The 12,106-nt window shown below is 52.3% G+C and overlaps 1 pseudogene; it reads left to right on the forward strand.

Annotated features, from left to right (window-relative positions):
• The first annotated feature begins 78 nt into the window (after nt 1-78).
• Nucleotides 79-4,184, forward strand: LOC121048323 (annotated as a pseudogene).
• The last annotated feature ends 7,922 nt before the right edge of the window (nt 4,185-12,106 follow it).

A 12,106-nucleotide genomic window follows, 5' to 3' on the forward strand; every position in this document is an offset into this window, starting at 1 on the left:
TTTCACGGTCTTGATATTGACCTTCGACAACTGCTACGACAATGTGGCGGCTTGTGTTAGGTTAGGTTAGGTTAAATCATGATAGTAAACTACTTGATATTGAACTTCGACAACTGCTTCGACAATCTGGCCGCTTGTGTTAGGTTAGGTTAGGTTAGGTTAGGTTAAATAGTCGCGTTATTAGGGGGACTGCTTTGTCGTTGTTGATGTCGTCGGCTATCATGGACCGTGTGATGATTTGAACAGGCATGCGCTTTCTCTTTCCAGGCCACCACTGCCTGGGACCCGGGAATCCTCTAAACAACGGAGAGCCGGTGGACGAGGACGACTCTATTGCCCGGGAGCACGACAGGAGGTACTCGGACGCAAAGACCGACCAGGACGTGTTTGCTGCCGACAAGGACGCCATCCACGACTTTGTGGGCGACTGGGCCGACAGAGGATCTTTCCACTCGTTGGTCGGTGCTGCGGGACTCGGTGTCAAGAATTTGGTGGAAGAAAAGGTATTCGGTCGTTCCCTCTATGGACGAAGTGGAGCAATGTCCGGACGGAAACGTAGTCACGGTGAATGCAGCGGGAGCTCACCAGAATTTAAAAAGCTCTACGGTAATGGCGTCGCAAATTTCATCAACGAGGCCCTCTACTCCGGAGAGCGAGCCAGGGCAGATAGCACCACCGGTAACGAGGAAGAGGAGCAGTCGCAGGCCTTGCGGAACGAAGGAGGAGCCGGCATTGGAAGTAACGCTGCGAATGACGGAGTCGTCGTACAGCAGATTTTGCGCATCCTCCGAGACAAAGGAATGGTTCGGGTGCATCGTGACAGTAAACTACTTCGGTCTCGCCGTCTTCTTGTTCCAAATTTAAGTGATTGAAATTTCCATTCATCACTTCACATGCCATAAACCAGTATTCGGCTTGTTGGGCTAGCATGCAATTCATCCGGTTTTCCTGCTCCATTACAATTTCGCTTTCAAATCCTTGCATCATGTTGACAATCACAGTAAAAACTGCATCTTTGAGGGCCACCGTTCGCTCCAACGCCCTCTCTCTCGGACCAATCACCCTTTCCATCTCGGACGCCTCTGGGGTGTCGTCGTCGATGTCGATCTGCATAAAAAGATATATAGATATATACTTTTTTAGTAACACCGACGCCAACTACGACAAAACAAACGGTAACTAGGCAGGCGCCTAGCATGTCGAGACTTGCATCAAAACTCGATTTTAGCTTTCGACCACTCTCGCCTACCTAGGCCTAGTAATTATGCCAAGTTTATCGACTTTAGATATAGGCGGTCTGGCAACCCGTGCTCTTTAGCGCCGAATTCAAATGTTTGAAAAATTGCATCTCGCTTCCTATTGGTCGCAGCGCGACCAGACTTAAATTGCCGGATAGTACTCGCCGAGACCTTTCGTTTGATATGTCACACGCCCGGGTAGGGCCAAACCCCAAAAATTTGCAAAACTGCCGAAATTTGGTTAGGGCCGAAACCGGTCGACATTGGTATCGTTGGAAAGGACTCGACGAGACGAATCCAACGGTACCCAACACGACTGGGTAGGACCAAACTTAGGTGCCCAAATTTGGGTCCAAAGAGTTGGCCCAGGCCAAATCTAAAAACAAACTATACCACCGTACAGCATTTTTCGAGCTCTCTTCAATGATACCACACTCGGGCCAATCGGACAAAGTCAAATTTTTGGCCCCCCGGGCCACACTCACGAGATTTTGGGCAGATCCTTCCATTGCCTATCTCCTGCAGCAGGGGAGCCTCTTGTTGTGGGTCTTGTCGTCGGTGTAGTCGTCCCAAAAAAATTGGCTTGCTCTTTATGTTTATACAGCCTTGATGGAGATGCGCCTCAACGGGTAATCGGTCTCTTAGCTGTAGATGAGAAATTTGGCCAGTGCGGTACAACCGCTAACCTGGGGGTTTTAACGTGCATCACGCAGTAGCGGTCTTATATACCCGAGCTGGTTAGAAAGACAAAGTTAGTCAAGGTTAAATTAGCATACCAAAGTTTATCAATGTCTGGTAATTCCTGGAAAAGCTGCTTAAAAAACAGACAGAATTGATCAAAGTCAGGTAAATTCCAAGAAAAGCTGCTTAAAAGGCAGACAGAATTTATCAATGTCAGGTAAATTCCAAGAAAAGGTGGTTAAAAGCTTCCGCCTAGCAACAGACGACCTTTGGAAAAACCCTGGAGGTCACATGACCAGTGAGTATGTAAGGAGCCCCACTATAGGAGCGAAATAACTCTGCAGAGCTCGGGTGGACCTACAAGCAGACCGATACCAGGTAAGCCAGCCATATTACTATGCGCTGTTTGAATTTTTCTCCTTTCTGTGCCTAGCTGTACTACACTAGGCAAGCTTTGAATCTTGTACGGGCGCAGAGATAAGGCGGGAAATTCAAACTTTCCTTTTGCCACTTGCGGAAATTTAAACGCCGTTTCTTGTTTAGGACGCAATGGAGCGAGATTCGCCTGAGCCAAAACGTCAAAAGGTGGATCAACATGACCAGGTACCGCTACACATTCTGCTAGAATATATGTTTGACGGTCCACATGTCTATAGGGACAGCATGGACGATCTCGTCGAGAAGGTGACTCAGGACTTGCCACTCAGTATGTCCAACCATCGGATTTCTCTGCGTACCTTGCTAGAGCGCTGGACCAAATACCAGGCGACGATATATCCGAATCAGGAGCAGCACGAACGGGAATGGATGAAGATTACCAATCCCCTCGGGTTCCAGCCAGATGGGCAGAGGAGTTACGACGGGTTCCGAAGAGACGAAGAACTGTGCACGATGTTGTTCCCGTTGGAAGTCTTGGAGAAGCTGAGAGCCTGTATCAAACGCTCACGCGAAGCTTTGAGGACCCCGCTCAGGATTCGCATTCACAGCCATTTCTTTTCACCTTGATGGATGTCGAAAACCAACCCCACGTGCACATGGTCCACGACTGCGCACGGTCAAACGGATCGTGCCGATGCGTTGCCTTCTATGGGATCCACCGTCGACCAAATCGCGCTTCGATTTGGACTAGTAATGCCACCGGGTGGGACTACTGGCGTCTCGTCGTGTATTTTGCTACAAACCCCCGTCGGCTCAAGCACTTTGCGGTGGCAGGAGCCGATTGGCGCGAACACCTTGAAACTGCGCCTGTGGAACACGGAGGACACACTGGATGTGGAGGCTCACGAACAGTGGAAACATTACTTGGAGCATTTCCGAGTACAACTGCCTGCGAAGACTGCTCCAGAAGTATAGGAGGCAATCAAGACGCTGTGTCGCTACGCCCAGGAACGAGTACTGCAGGTCAAACCAGAGGACGTCAAAACGCACATACAGAAGAATTGCTGTACCGAGTCATAGTCCAGAATCCGGTTTCGCCGCTAAACAGTATAATCCGAACGCCAGTATGGCTAGACAGTCCAGACTTGCGATTTATACAACTAGACGATAAACGCTTGCAACGCGCGATTCAGGTGCTTAACGAGCAGCTGTGCAACTGGACTACGCTAGATTACATTCAGCTCTATTCCACAACTAACACACTTTTTGACGCGCCTCACGGCAACATTAGTGCTTATTATATAGACGTGAGCACCTCGTACGGGGAAGCAATGGTGCGTTTGCTCGAGTATCAACTAGGAGAGGACGTGCCCGAATTTGTACACGACTTGTACAATTTACTAGAACGTCGCGTGCCCAAGAAAAACTGCATGGAAGTGATGTCACCCCCTAGTGCAGGTAAAAACTTTTTCTTTGATGCCGTCGCCAGCTTTTACTTAACCGCGGCACCATTCACAACTTTAATCGCTATTCAAACTTTCCGCTCCAGGACGCGGTAAGTAATTACGATTGCTGATTTGGAACGAACCAAACGGTGAATCGGCCGCGTACGAGACGACCAAGAAACGTTTTGGTGATGATGTGGACAATGTAGCGGTCAAGTACTCGCCGGACATGATTGTGACACGGACCCCGGTGATTGTGCTCAGCAACAACGAGACGTTTCCACGTGACGAAGCCTTCAACCACAGAATGTTGCGCTACAAGTGGCGCTCCTGTCCAGCTCTCAAGCAGTACGACAAGAAGATTCACCCCCTCGCACTCATCTTGCTGTTTGACAACTACCTGGACGACCAAGAATACAAACTGCAAAGAAACTTGAAATAAATGCTTGAACCTTTTTTCACGGTCTTGATATTGACCTTCGACAACTGCTACGACAATGTGGCGGCTTGTGTTAGGTTAGGTTAGGTTAGGTTAAATCATGACAGTAAACTACTTGATATTGAACTTCGACAACTGCTACGACAATCTGGCGGCTTGTGTTAGGTTAGGTTAGGTTAGGTTAGGTTAAATTGTCGCGTTATTAGGGGGACTGCTTTGTCGTTGTTGATGTCGTCGGCTATCATGGACCGTGTGATGATTTAAACAGGCATGCGCTTTCTCTTTCCAGGCCACCGCTACCTGGGACCCGGGAATCCTCGAAACAACGGAGAGCCGGTGGACGAGGACGACTCTATTGCCCGGGAGCACGACGGGAGGTACTCGGACGCAAAGACCGACCAGGACGTGTTTGCTGCCGACAAGGACGCCAAACACGACTTTGTGGGCGACTGGGCCGACAGAGGATCTTTCCACTCGTTGGTCGGTGCTGCGGGACTCGGTGTCAAGAATTTGGTGGAAGAAAAGGTACTCGATCGTTCCCTCTATGGACGAAGTGGAGCAATGTCCGGACGGAAACGTAGTCACGGTGAATGCAGCGGGAGCTCACCAGAATTTAAAAAGCTCTACGGTAACGGCGTCGCAAATTTCGTCAACGAGGCCCTCTACTCCGGAGAGCGAGCCAGGGCAGATAGCACCACCGGTAACGAGGAAGAGGAGCAGTCGCAAGCCTTGCGGAACGAAGGAGCCGGCATTGGAAGTAACGCTGCGAATGACGGAGTCGTCGTACAGCAGATTTTGGGCATCCCCCGAGACAAAGGAATGGTTCGGGTGCATCGTGACAGTAAACTACTTCGGTCTCGCCGTCTTCGGTCTCGCCGTCTTCTTGTTCCAAATTTAAGTGATTGAAATTTCCATTCATCACTTCACATGCTATAAACCAGTCCTCGGCTTGTTGGGCTAGCATGCAATTCATCCGGTTTTCCTGCTCTATATCAATTTCGCTTTCAAATCCTTGCATCATGTTGACAATCGCAGTCAAAACTGCATCTTTGAGGGCCACCGTTCGCTCCAACGCCCTCTCTCTCGGACCAATCACCCTTTCCATCTCGGACGCCTCTGAGGTGTCGACGTCGATGTCGATCTGCATAAAAAGATATATATATATATATATATATATACTTTTTTTTAGTAACGCCGACACCAACTACGACAAAACAAACGGTAACTAGGCAGGCCTAGCATGTCGAGACTTGCACCAAAGCTCGACTTTAGCTTTCGACCACTCTCGCCTATCTAGGCCTAATAATGATCCCAAGTTTATCGACTTTACATATAGGCGGTCTGGCAACCCGTGCACTTTGGCGCCAAATTCAAATGTTTGAAAAATTGCATCTCTCGCGACCGGACTTGAATTGCCGGATAGTACAATTGCCGGATAGTAAACCGAAGTTCGGAACCTTGTCTCGTTTAAGTTTACGCAGCTTACTAGTTTCAAGTTCAGTACGTTTCTTTCTTTTCTCGTTTGAGCGTGAAGTGGCGGAGATTGAGGTGGTCAATATTTTTACTTGTTTATCACTATGATTAACTGCAATTTTTACTAGTCTGAGTGAAGCCTCTAGTAGGGTGCTTCGCCATTCTAACTGGTCACTTTTTTCTAGGTTTGTACTTGCGGGAGGTAGGGAGAGAGACAAGCCCTTCGGGGCGATTCCTACGTTCAGGCTCACTTGCAACGTTGCTTTTTGCAGTTCATGTCTAACTAGCTCATCCGCGAGATTACGTAATTTAAGAAAAGTGGTACTGTAGTTTAAAGCCAGATGGTTGGACTCACCGAACAAAAGTCACTTCGTGGGCGGTGGGTGCCTGGTGCTGGTGTTCCGCAGGTAGTAGGGGATTGACTGCGGGACGGGAGTGCTCTTCTCCGTGGTCTTGAAGCTCACGGCGGGTGTCGGAGATTCCTCGATGTCGATGCTGACGTCGCCGATGGTGGTGCTTGGCAGTGCAGCTGCTGGGCTCCGCGCGATGTTAGCAGAGATCCCTGGGTGGAGGTGCCGGCCTCCTGGTTTGTTTTCCACCGTTACCCTGCATCTCTCTCTCTCTCTCTTCCTCCCTGTGTCCCTTTGTGTGTGTGTTGTCAATATTGTAATTTATTCTTTTTTGTTTTTGTTTTGTTTGATATTATTGTGAGTGAAAGTGCAAAGGTAAATGTAGTGAAGTAACAAGCTGCAGCCTATCATTAGATGTGTGAAAACGGTAATTTAGCGAGCACTAAATGTTTTTGCTATGTCTTGTTTCTACGATGGTATGTGCTGCTATTTAATGTTACAAATGTAATTTTTGAATTTCTATATAATTTGTGTGCCCCACTTCATAAAGAATGCACCCACCATGCGGAAATAAAAACTTCAGAGCTTGCTCACTGAAGGACCGAGTTTATCTTTGTATTCATTCTCAACACAGTTTTGGCGTCCTCACGCAACCACTCTATACGCGCTTCACTTCCGAAGCACCTGTCACCCCACCCCCGTGAAGCCACATTCTAGGTCAGCCCTCCTCCCCCCCCCCCCCCCCCCGCCCCTATGTTACAACACAAATACTCTTTGTGTTTTACAAGTTTAGCGACCCAGGTCTGCAAAGCTGCAGCAATCGCGATTAACCAAACGCTTTTGCATGGCACGTGACCGCGAATGAAGATCAAACAGTTCGTCCATGTGCTGTATGAATTTATTTATTTATTTATTTACTATACCTCAAATGCCCCATTTTTACATGGGATTATATGAGGATGACTCTTCATTGAATGACGTACTCAATGGCGGTCTCAAAATGAAATTCTCCCAAGTAGCACAAGAGGTGGGGCCCACGTGGGCAGTGGGGGCTCGGGCAGCCCTTACGAAACCCACATTGGTCCCACGTGGGCCAAGCGTGGGCATGCCCAATATAGGCTGCCCATGCAGTGCTCCGGTGGGTCCCACCTTGGATATGCGAGGGTAATATTGGGCACAGCGCGGGCATGCCCAACTTGGGCTGCCCATGTAATACCCGCGTGGGTCCCACCTCGGCTACGCGAGGGTACGCCCAATTTGGGCTGCCGACGCAATACCGACGTAGATTGCACTTAGGCTATGCGGGGGCACTGTTAGCCCAGATGTGGGCTTCAAGGTGGCAAAGCAGGGGCATGCCCAACTTAAGCCGCCCATGCAATAGCTCCGTGGGTCCCACATCGGCAATGCGGGGGCCGAGTTAGCGAAGATAGGGGCAAAGCGTGGCACGTTCAAGTTGGGCTGCCCATGTAAAACACCCGTGGGTCCCACCTCGGCACTGCGGGGGCCAAGTTTACTGCGATGGGGGCTCCATGGCGGGAAAGCGGGGGCATAAATAACTTGGGAAGCTTACATAGAGTCCCCGTGGGACCCCGCTCTGCTCTACGGGGGCCAACAACAATGATGTGGGCTCCAGGGCGGCTAAGCGAGACGTGCCAGAGATTGGCTGCTCATTTAAAACCCCCGTCGGTCCCACGTCTACACTGCGAGGGCCAAGTTTAAGGGGTGGGGAGGCGGCAAAGCATGGGCATGCCCAACTTGGACAGCTTATTTAAAACCCCCGTTGGACCCACACCTCTGCTCCACGGGGGCCGAAGGCACTGGTGTGGGCTCCATGGCGGCAAAGCGCGGGAGTGCCCTAGTTAAGCTGCCCATGTAACACCCCCGTGGGTGCCACCTCGGTATTGTGGAGGCCAAGTTTGCGGAGATGGGGGCTCCATGGCGGCAAAGCGTGGGCATGCCCAACTTGGGCACCATATATAAAACTCCCGTGGGACCCACCTCTGCTCTACGGGGCAAAAAGCAGTGATGTGGGCTCAGGCCGGTTAAGCGCGGGAGTGCCCGAGTGGGGTCGCCCTATGTAAAGCCCCTGTGGGACCCACTTCTGCTCTACGGGGGTCAAAGACAATGATGTGGCCCGTTTGCTCGAAGCCGGTTAACTTTAACCGCGGTTAAGAATTCACTGCCCTTCCCTACTAGGTACCTACAAGTACCTAGCCAAGTTGACGAGGGCTGGATGAGCGATAGCTCCGTGTTTTATTATGGGATGGTAGCTGGTGTCACCTACTGGTTGTAGCGAATATAAGTGACTTCCGTGGAAAAAGTTCCCAAAAAGGGGGGACCCAAAAACGCGCGCTACCGGGTTTTCGCGAAGCAGAGCGGCATACATTTGAGCTTAAAGGGGCACTGACACCCCAAAGGTCGTATTTATTTTTATTGTCTAAAACGATGCAAGTTGCAGTCATAGACACGCAAAAAAAACCGCACCGCGAAAAAAAATTTTCCCGCGCGCGCGCGCGCCTTTTTATTTTTGGCGTTTGATTTTCCCGCCTCTCGCCTCCTCGCTTCTTTTGATCGGTGACGTCAAAAATCAGGAAATTTAGAAGCTTTGTAGGCGACATCTCTATAACATTTAATTACGGCAATCCTAAAACATGTTTTTTAACGCAATTGCGAACGCACTACGGCCCTTCTTTTTGAAATACCAAAAATCGGGAGGTCGTTGTGGTGCCGTCTCCTGGATTTGTGTCCTCCAACGGAAAACAGGCGACACCGCTCAAAACCGGTCCGCCGCAACGCCGCCGCTATCTCCTTTCCTCCTCGCTTTGGGTCGCCATGGCAACAGCAGGGAGTGGTGAAAGGAAGTCCACTCTCAGGTCTCCGCAATTTTTGACGTCAAGGCACCGGCGCCGATCGCGCGGGAACTTCGAATTCGGCATTTGGAAATTGTTTTTTTACTTCACAAATACTGAATTCCCAAATTTCAAATTTTGAGGGTAATGTCCCGGCATCGTTTTCAATCGTTTCGGATAATAAAAAAAAATATGATTTTGATGTGTCAGTGCCCCTTTAAGAAACATTTTTTGTTGCTTGTGGTACAGATATTGGGTAAGGTAAAACTAAATTAACTCTTGTTCGGAACATTTCTAAATACTTGGATGTCCGAATTAAAGACAAGACTCATTAAAATTTCCTTCCTATAGTTTGAAGGAGGACGACGAAGTTCAGTCCTAGAAATGATAAGGAAGAAGTGAGCAGTGAAAGGCGGGCGGTACACCGACAGCATGGTTGGTTGGCCAGCATGTAAGAACTGTATATAACACCATCATAAATTGAAAAACCTTTTTTTTTTCGGCTCCAGTGAAAATATACCTATTGGTAAATTACCCAAGCATCGAGGAGAACGCTGGAAGTATAATTCTACAATCCGCGCGCGCTGGCCTTCCCATTATAAAAGATTCGAAGTAAAAATCATAATAAGGTTTGACGAACGCGCGTGCAAGGCAAAATTTGTTTTAGGCTTTTTGCTTTAGAATGATGTGGGCTCCAGGGCGGCTAAGCGCGGCAGTGCCTGAGTTGGGCAGCCCTTGTAAAACCCCCGTGGGACCCACCTCTGCTCTACGGGGGCCAAAGGCAATGATGTGGTATCCAGGGCGGCTAAGCGCGGGAGTGCCCGAGTGCGGCTACCCACGTAAAACCCCCGTGGGACCCACCTCTGCTCTACGGGGGCCAAAGGCATTGATGGCTCCAGGGCGGCTAAGCGCCGGAGTGCCTGAGTTGGGCTGCCGATGTAAAACCCCCGTGGGACCCACCTCTTCTCTACGGGGGCCAAAGGCAATGATGTGATCTCCAGGGCGGCTAAGCGCGGCAGTGCCTGAGTTGGGCAGCCCTTGTAAAACCCCCGTGGGACCCACCTCTGCTCTACGGGGGCCAAAGGCAATGATGTGGTATCCAGGGCGGCTAAGCGCGGGAGTGCCCGAGTGCGGCTACCCACGTAAAACCCCCGTGGGACCCACCTCTGCTCTACGGGGGCCAAAGGCATTGATGGCTCCAGGGCGGCTAAGCGCCGGAGTGCCTGAGTTGGGCTGCCGATGTAAAACCCCCGTGGGACCCACCTCTTCTCTACGGGGGCCAAAGGCAATGATGTGATCTCCAGGGCGGCTAAGCGCGGCAGTGCCTGAGTTGGGCAGCCCTTGTAAAACCCCCGTGGGACCCACCTCTGCTCTACGGGGGCCAAAGGCAATGATGTGGTATCCAGGGCGGCTAAGCGCGGGAGTGCCCGAGTGCGGCTTCCCACGTAAAACCCCCGTGGGACCCACCTCTGCTCTACGGGGGCCAAAGGCATTGATGGCTCCAGGGCGGCTAAGCGCCGGAGTGCCTGAGTTGGGCTGCCGATGTAAAACCCCCGTGGAACCCACCTCTTCTCTACGGGGGCCAAAGGCAATGATGTGATCTCCAGGGCGGCTAAGCGCGGCAGTGCCTGAGTTGGGCAGCCCTTGTAAAACCCCCGTGGGACCCACCTCTGCTCTACGGGGGCCAAAGGCAATGATGTGGTATCCAGGGCGGCTAAGCGCGGGAGTGCCCGAGTGCGGCTACCCACGTAAAACCCCCGTGGGACCCACCTCTGCTCTACGGGGGCCAAAGGCATTGATGGCTCCAGGGCGGCTAAGCGCCGGAGTGCCTGAGTTGGGCTGCCGATGTAAAACCCCCGTGGGACCCACCTCTTCTCTACGGGGGCCAAAGGCAATGATGTGATCTCCAGGGCGGCTAAGCGCGGCAGTGCCTGAGTTGGGCAGCCCTTGTAAAACCCCCGTGGGACCCACCTCTGCTCTACGGGGGCCAAAGGCAATGATGTGGTATCCAGGGCGGCTAAGCGCGGGAGTGCCCGAGTGCGGCTACCCACGTAAAACCCCCGTGGGACCCACCTCTGCTCTACGGGGGCCAAAGGCATTGATGGCTCCAGGGCGGCTAAGCGCCGGAGTGCCTGAGTTGGGCTGCCGATGTAAAACCCCCGTGGAACCCACCTCTTCTCTACGGGGGCCAAAGGCAATGATGTGATCTCCAGGGCGGCTAAGCGTGGCAGTGCCTGAGTTGGGCAGCCCTTGTAAAACCCCCGTGGGACCCACCTCTGCTCTACGGGGGCCAAAGGCAATGATGTGGTATCCTGGGCGGCTAAGCGCGGGAGTGCCCGAGTGCGGCTACCCACGTAAAACCCCCGTGGGACCCACCTCTGCTCTACGGGGGCCAAAGGCATTGATGGCTCCAGGGCGGCTAAGCGCCGGAGTGCCTGAGTTGGGCTGCCGATGTAAAACCCCCGTGGGACCCACCTCTTCTCTACGGGGGCCAAAGGCAATGATGTGATCTCCAGGGCGGCTAAGCGCGGCAGTGCCTGAGTTGGGCAGCCCTTGTAAAACCCCCGTGGGACCCACCTCTGCTCTACGGGGGCCAAAGGCAATGATGTGGTATCCAGGGCGGCTAAGCGCGGGAGTGCCCGAGTGCGGCTACCCACGTAAAACCCCCGTGGGACCCACCTCTGCTCTACGGGGGCCAAAGGCATTGATGGCTCCAGGGCGGCTAAGCGCCGGAGTGCCTGAGTTGGGCTGCCGATGTAAAACCCCCGTGGGACCCACCTCTTCTCTACGGGGGCCAAAGGCAATGATGTGATCTCCAGGGCGGCTAAGCGCGGCAGTGCCTGAGTTGGGCAGCCCTTGTAAAACCCCCGTGGGACCCACCTCTGCTCTACGGGGGCCAAAGGCAATGATGTGGTATCCAGGGCGGCTAAGCGCGGGAGTGCCCGAGTGCGGCTTCCCACGTAAAACCCCCGTGGGACCCACCTCTGCTCTACGGGGGCCAAAGGCATTGATGGCTCCAGGGCGGCTAAGCGCCGGAGTGCCTGAGTTGGGCTGCCGATGTAAAACCCCCGTGGAACCCACCTCTTCTCTACGGGGGCCAAAGGCAATGATGTGATCTCCAGGGCGGCTAAGCGCGGCAGTGCCTGAGTTGGGCAGCCCTTGTAAAACCCCCGTGGGACCCACCTCTGCTCTACGGGGGCCAAAGGCAATGATGTGGTATCCAGGGCGGCTAAGCGCGGGAGTGCCCGAGTGC

This window comes from Ixodes scapularis, unplaced genomic scaffold (genome assembly GCF_016920785.2).
Source record: "Ixodes scapularis isolate PalLabHiFi unplaced genomic scaffold, ASM1692078v2 PGA_scaffold9__187_contigs__length_104089568, whole genome shotgun sequence".
NCBI classification, from domain to species: domain Eukaryota; kingdom Metazoa; phylum Arthropoda; class Arachnida; order Ixodida; family Ixodidae; genus Ixodes; species Ixodes scapularis.